Source organism: Amblyraja radiata, chromosome 8 (genome assembly GCF_010909765.2).
Source record: "Amblyraja radiata isolate CabotCenter1 chromosome 8, sAmbRad1.1.pri, whole genome shotgun sequence".
Lineage (NCBI taxonomy): Eukaryota > Metazoa > Chordata > Chondrichthyes > Rajiformes > Rajidae > Amblyraja > Amblyraja radiata.
The window spans coordinates 36,481,959-36,488,290 of record NC_045963.1 but is presented as its reverse complement, the minus strand read 5'-3'; the positions used below and the strand labels follow the sequence as shown (position 1 = coordinate 36,488,290).

General features: G+C 43.1%; 1 pseudogene; it reads right to left on the bottom strand.

The window, feature by feature from the left end:
• Positions 1-439: 439 nt before the first annotated feature.
• LOC116976488 lies at positions 440-5,788 on the bottom strand (annotated as a pseudogene).
• Positions 5,789-6,332: the final 544 nt, after the last annotated feature.

Here is a 6,332-nt window from a genome sequence, read left to right as displayed (position 1 = left end):
AAATTGCTGTTATTGTATTGTTTTTATCGTGTATTGCATTGCCGGTGATAGGATTTAGTAAATTTCAAGTGTACATATTTCTTTCAGATTTAAATTGTGTATAAATACTTTGTTTCTTGTAAGATACATTTGAGAGTGTGCTAAGATCGTGAATTGTTTCATTGTACTGATTGTGTATTCTTTAAGGATTTTGGGTATCAAAAAGCTGGGGTAAAAATGGGTTCAAGTGAATATATCGGAATTTGGTTTGGTTGGGATTGTATTATCATTGGAGTCCGATTCGTGATTGTTCGATTGGGGTTTGTATCCTTCCGATCGATTGCTTCAGGGGAGGGGTTGTTCCGTTGACCGAGCACACCACGAGGAAGAATTAAAATTGTGTATGATTTACTTGTGATAATAAGTGAATATTGTAGTTTATATTGGAGTGTGTTTCTGTTTACTTATAATCGTTTCTTGCTTGGGTATAGTTTTGCTTGCTTGGTTTGGGTTTATTTGTCAGAGTCGATGTTTGATGTTCGATGTTTGGGTACTTGTTGTCAGAGTTGATGTATTTGATCGGTGGATCGAAATTTATCTTAAATATCATTACTATTATAATGCACATGACACTTTCAATGCCTTGAAACTGTATCTTTTGACTGTTGGCAGACCAATTTCCTTCAGGGTTAAATAAAGATGTATCATATCATACGACTTATGACCTTGTCTTGGGGGAGTCTGGGGAGCCCTGGCATCTAGGATGGGTACCATGTGGTGCCCTGTTGAATGCTTTGCAAGCTCAGCAGCATTAGGACACAGCTACAGTACATAGCAATAAGTGAGTAGCAGCAGAAGGACGAGATGGGAAAAGGGAAAAGGCAACGTTGATTTCCCAGTTTATAAATTTGCTACCAGTCGGAATCGTTTTGCACAACATGAGCAAATCCTAGTCTCCATTCTCTCTGCTCCTGTGGGCACTCAAGAAGCAGTAGGGGACAGTTCCTCTTGGGTAATCGGCCAATGGGCGACACTCTGGTGTGCAGCACAGATCAGCAGCAGAACACTGGAATGGTCCTGAGGCTGAGAAATTGGGTGCTGACCTCCGTGGGTAAGACAGTCTAGTTGCACAAAATCTTAGGGGTGACAAAACATACTGTTTAAGTTTGAGAGCTTTAAACAACCACGTACCACTTATCACTTGCCAGTCTTTGTCCCGTCCCTACTCCTCTTCTGGCTTTCTCGCCCCTACTACAATCAGTTTGAAGAAGGGTCCTGACTCGAATCATCAACTCTCCATGTTGTCTAGAGGTGCTGTTCGATCCACTGAGTTACCAGCATTAGGGCAGCACAGTGGTGCAGTGATAGACTTCCTGCCTTATAGCGCCAGAGACCTGGGTGTGATCCTGACTACATGGTGACTACGTTTGTGCATTCTTCCTGTGACCATGTGGGTTTTCTCTGAGGGCTCTGGTTTCCTCTTACATTGCAAAGATCTGCAGATTTGTAGGCTAATCAGCTTCTATAAATTGTCCCTTGTGTATAGGATAGGGTATGGGTGATCGTGGCTGGTGTGGACTCAGTGGGCCGAATGGCCTGTTTGCTCGCTGAATCATTAAACTAAACATCATCTGTAGTTCCATGTGCTACAGAGGTTGTTCTACGTCAAATGAAGACATTCATCTTTCAGACTAGTGAGGTTGAAAATCGCGCTCCAAATAATTTTCACATGTTGACATCATTTGGAGGACTTTTGCCAGATAAAACGGTGCTGGGTTAAACAAAAATCCTGCCAAGAAGTCTGAGGTCATATTTCCCAAAGAGTGCTATCAGTAATAAGCACAATATTCATCCACTCTGGGTTAAGCGCTTTCTGTCAAGGGACTTGTAGGCCAAAGAGATATAAATGGAAACAAAATTGGAATTACCTCAAAAATTACCAAAACCAGATTGAACAAAATTGCTAAACTAACAAAAGAAGTAGTAAGCTGCTCATGTGTCAATGTCAGAAGTGTAACTAATGAGGCTGGTGTGCAACAGGCACAACATATCACATGGAGCTCTGACAGAGTTATATTAATGGAGGTTTGACATAAACAAGTTTAGGAATGGCGTTTAATATTTGTGGTTTTGTATTATTCAGAAACGATAGAGGAGAAAAAGAACCATTGAGTCAGTCTTTCAGATGCTGGGCTAGCTGGGCAGAAAAAATCATTTTATAATCTAAGGTCAAAAGGATGTACCAGATGGTTTATGGTGCTTGAATGAAAGAAAAGAGGGACAGTCTTTAATTGCAAGTTATTTGATTTATATATATTTTTATTTTTTATTTTTTTAGTTTTAGAGTTAAAGTGCAGGAACAGCCCGAGTCCGCGCTGACCAATGATCCCCGTACACTAGCACTATCCCACACACAAGGAACAATTTACAATCTTTACCAAAGCCAATTAACCTGCAAACCTCTACGTCTTTGGAATGTGGAAGGAAACCGGAGCACCCGGAGGGAACTCGCTCGGCCACGAGGAGAACTCTGTACAAACTCTGTACAGACAGCACCTGTAGTCAGCGCGAGGAGAACTCTGTACAAACTCTGTACAGACAGCACCTGTAGTCAGCACGAGGAGAACTCTGTACAAACTCTGTACAGACAGCACCTGTAGTCAGGATCGAACCCGGGTCTCTGTATTACTAAAGAGAAAGTAGTTCAGAATTTGTTTAAAAAACAGCAGATCATGGAAACCTGAGCTAAAAACTGGCAACATTGAAGGGAATTCAGTCCCTGAAGAGAGAAATTCAATTAATGTTTCTAGTTAATGGACTCTCTGTAAATAAATAAGAAAGGAAGTGGTGCTGGATCTGGGGGTTGGAAGCAACCACTGCACAGTGGGTGTATGTTTTTCAGCCTAAACTGTATTCTCCAAGGGTCAGCTTTGAGTTTACTCCTTATTTTTTGTTTTTAATTGACTCGGGTATAGGGATTAGCATGCTCAAATTTGCAAGTGATTTGTTATATATGGACACATGGGAGAAGGATAAAGGCATCTGTAAACTTTAGGAAGGTAGACAAAAAAGCTGGAGAAACTCGGCATTGAGACAGCACCTACTGAGCGAAGGAATAGGCGATGTTTCGGGTTGAGACCTTTCTTCAGACTGATGTCGGGAGGGGGGGGGGTGAGAAAAAGAAAGGAAGAGGCGGAGACAGTAGGCTGTGGGAGAGCCGGCAAGGGGAGGGGAAGGAGGGAGAAAGCAAGGACTACCTGAAATTGGAGAAATCAATGTTCATATCGCTGGGGTGTAAACTACCCAAGCAAAATATGAGGTGCTGTTCCTCAAATTTGCGATGGGCCTCACTCTGGCCATGGAGGAGGCCCAGGACAGAAAGGTCGGATTCGGCATGGATCAGATGATCAGATAGGATTGCAATTCTGGGGGATGTGAACTGATGGATCTTGGAATAGTTAATGGTTAAATGAGGGTTTCATCCTTTGGATGGCATAAATACATATGATATCCAGGCTTGCTAACCGGATACACAGATCCTTCAACATGTTAGGATTTGTGTTTTACAGATAGAGATATTGCACTGGAAAGTTAATCACATTGTTTTTGATTCTTACATGATTGATTGTGTAGAAAATTCAGTCATACAGCGGGGAAACAGGTCCTTCAGCTCAACTTATCCACATTGACCAACATGCCCCATCTACACTGGTCCCACCTGCCTGCACTTGCCCCATACCCTTCTAAACCCATCCTATCCATGTACCTGTCCAAGATCTAAACAGATATCCTTGCGTGCGATGTGGATAACCAGGTAGACCACTGGGTGAGCAACAGTGACAATGATTGTCATGCATTGCATGGTTCATGCTGGTGCAACAATAACAAGACAAGTGCACCCTCACTGAAGAAACAGAATGGACCTCAATGGGCAAAGTCGGCCTTCAAAGCAGAGTGAAGGTGTGCACCAAGATGTAAATTACAAGTTCATCCTGACAAACAGAATTTTTTGAAGATGTAACTAGGAAAATGGACAAGGGAGAGCCATTGGATGTAGTGTACCTGGACTTTCAGAAAGCATTTGGTAAGGTCCCACATAGGAGATTAGTGGGCAAAATTAGGGCACATGGTATTGGGGGTAGAGTGCTGACATGGATAGAGAAGTGGTTGGCAGACAGGAAACAAAGAGTGGGGATTAACGGGTCCCTTTCAGAATGGCAGGCAGTGACTAGTGGGGGTACCGCAAGGCTCGGTGCTGGAACCGCAACCATTTACAATATACATCAATGATTTGGATGAAGGGATTCAAAGTAACATTAGCAAATTTGCAGGTGACACAAAGCTGGGTGACAGTGTGAACTGTGAAAAGGATGCTATGAGAATGCAGGGCGACTTGAACAGGTTGGGGGAATGGGCAGATACATGACAGATTAAGTTTAATGCGGATAAATGTGAGGTTATCCACTTTGGTAGCAAAAACAGGAAGGCAGATTACAATCTAAACGGCGTCAAGATGGGAAAAGGGGAAGCACAACAGGATCTGGGGGTCCTTGTACATCAGTCTATGAAAGTAAGCATGCAGGTACAGCAGGCAGAGAAGAAAGCGAATGGCATGTTGGCCTTTATAACAAGAGGAATCGAATATAGCAGCAAAGAGGTCCTTCTGCAGTTGTACAGAGCCCTAGTGAGACCACACCTGGAGTATTGTGTGCAGTTTTGGTCTCCTAATTTGAAGAAGGACATTCTTGCTATTGAGGGAGTGCAGTGTAGGTTTACAAGGTTAATTCCAGGGATGGCGGGACTGTCATATGCTGAGAGAATGGAGCAGCTGGGCTTGTACACTCTGGAGTTTAGAAGGATGAGAGGAGATCTCATTGAAACACATAAGATTGTTAAGGGCTTGGACACGCTAGAGGCAGGAAATATGTTCCCGATGTTGGGGGAGTCCAGAACCAGCGGCCACAGTTTGAGAATAAGGAGTAAGCCATTTAGAACGGAGACAAGGAAACACTTTTTCGCACAGAGAGTGGTGAGTCTGTGGAATTCTCTGCCTCAGAGGGCGGTGGAGGCAGATTCTCTGGATGCTTTCAAGAGAGAGCTAGATAGGGCTCTTAAAAATAGCGGAGTCAGGGGATATGGGGAGAAGGCCTTGGGGATGATCGGCCTGATCACATTGAATGACGGTGCTGGCTCGAAGGGCCGAATGGCCTACTGTCTATAATACCGCCATCAATACCATCAGAGATAATCAGATCGCTTGTGTCATTAAACGTTGCTGCCAGTACTTGACACGTGTTTTGAAACGTATGGATTGCAGCCTTCTTCCGAATGTCCATAGCTTCACTGTTTTGTCGTCGCTCCCTGTACAGACCAACTGTGGTCCCCGTCAAGCTGGATAGCATGAATTCACAAAGGATGTGCGACCTTTAAGCCTCTTGATTCTTTCACCCGTTTCACTGTCCTACATTACTGCAGTTTTGTCTGTTGATGCTGAAAAAAACATGCTGCCATCTGTGTTATAATGCAATTCCATCACTGCTCCACTGTGACCTTCCAATGAAGCATAATTATTGCAGTCGCCATATACTTTCCAAAACAATACGAGTCGATCAAATCCTGCAGATGCCATTGTTGCTCCATTCGAGTGAAATTTACAACAATAAACTTATCCTTCGTGACCCGTTAAAAGCATTAGAGGAGCTTGAAGACTCGAGGTTCTTGGTCCAACCTGCAGCCTGGCCTGCTGCGGACACTCCTGCACCAAGGGCAGCAGCTTGTTGTGGGGGTGCTTGGCCTGCACCAGCACCATCTCGTTTGAATATTTATTTTACCAAACATTTTCTATTCTTTTCTTCAGATCCTGCCGACTATGCCAAATGTTACAAGGGAACACCCAGAGAGTTGTGAATTTGTGGAATTCGCATCCTCCTCACCTATTTTCTATGTTTCTATGGAACAGGTTTGAAGACAGTCTGAGCCTCAGCAGGCTTTTCCCTGTGTGAATTTAATATTTCATCTCTGCCCTTGATTATTTTAGCCAATCTTTTTATTTATTTCATCACAACTTTACATCTGCTTTTGTTATATTTATTCTGTAGGTTTTTGGGTGTTGCTGGTAAGACTGGTATATATTGTGCATCCCTAATTGTCCTTAAACTATGTGACATGCCAGACCAATTCAGAAGGCAGCTGAAACTCAAGGACAACAATGAATCACATGGGTTTTTACCACAATCCAATACTTCATGGTCACAATCACTGATACTAACTTGTTAATTAACTGAATTTACCTTATGCAGCTGATGTTGCAGGATATGAGTTCATGTCTACAGATCACTTTTCCCTGTGACATC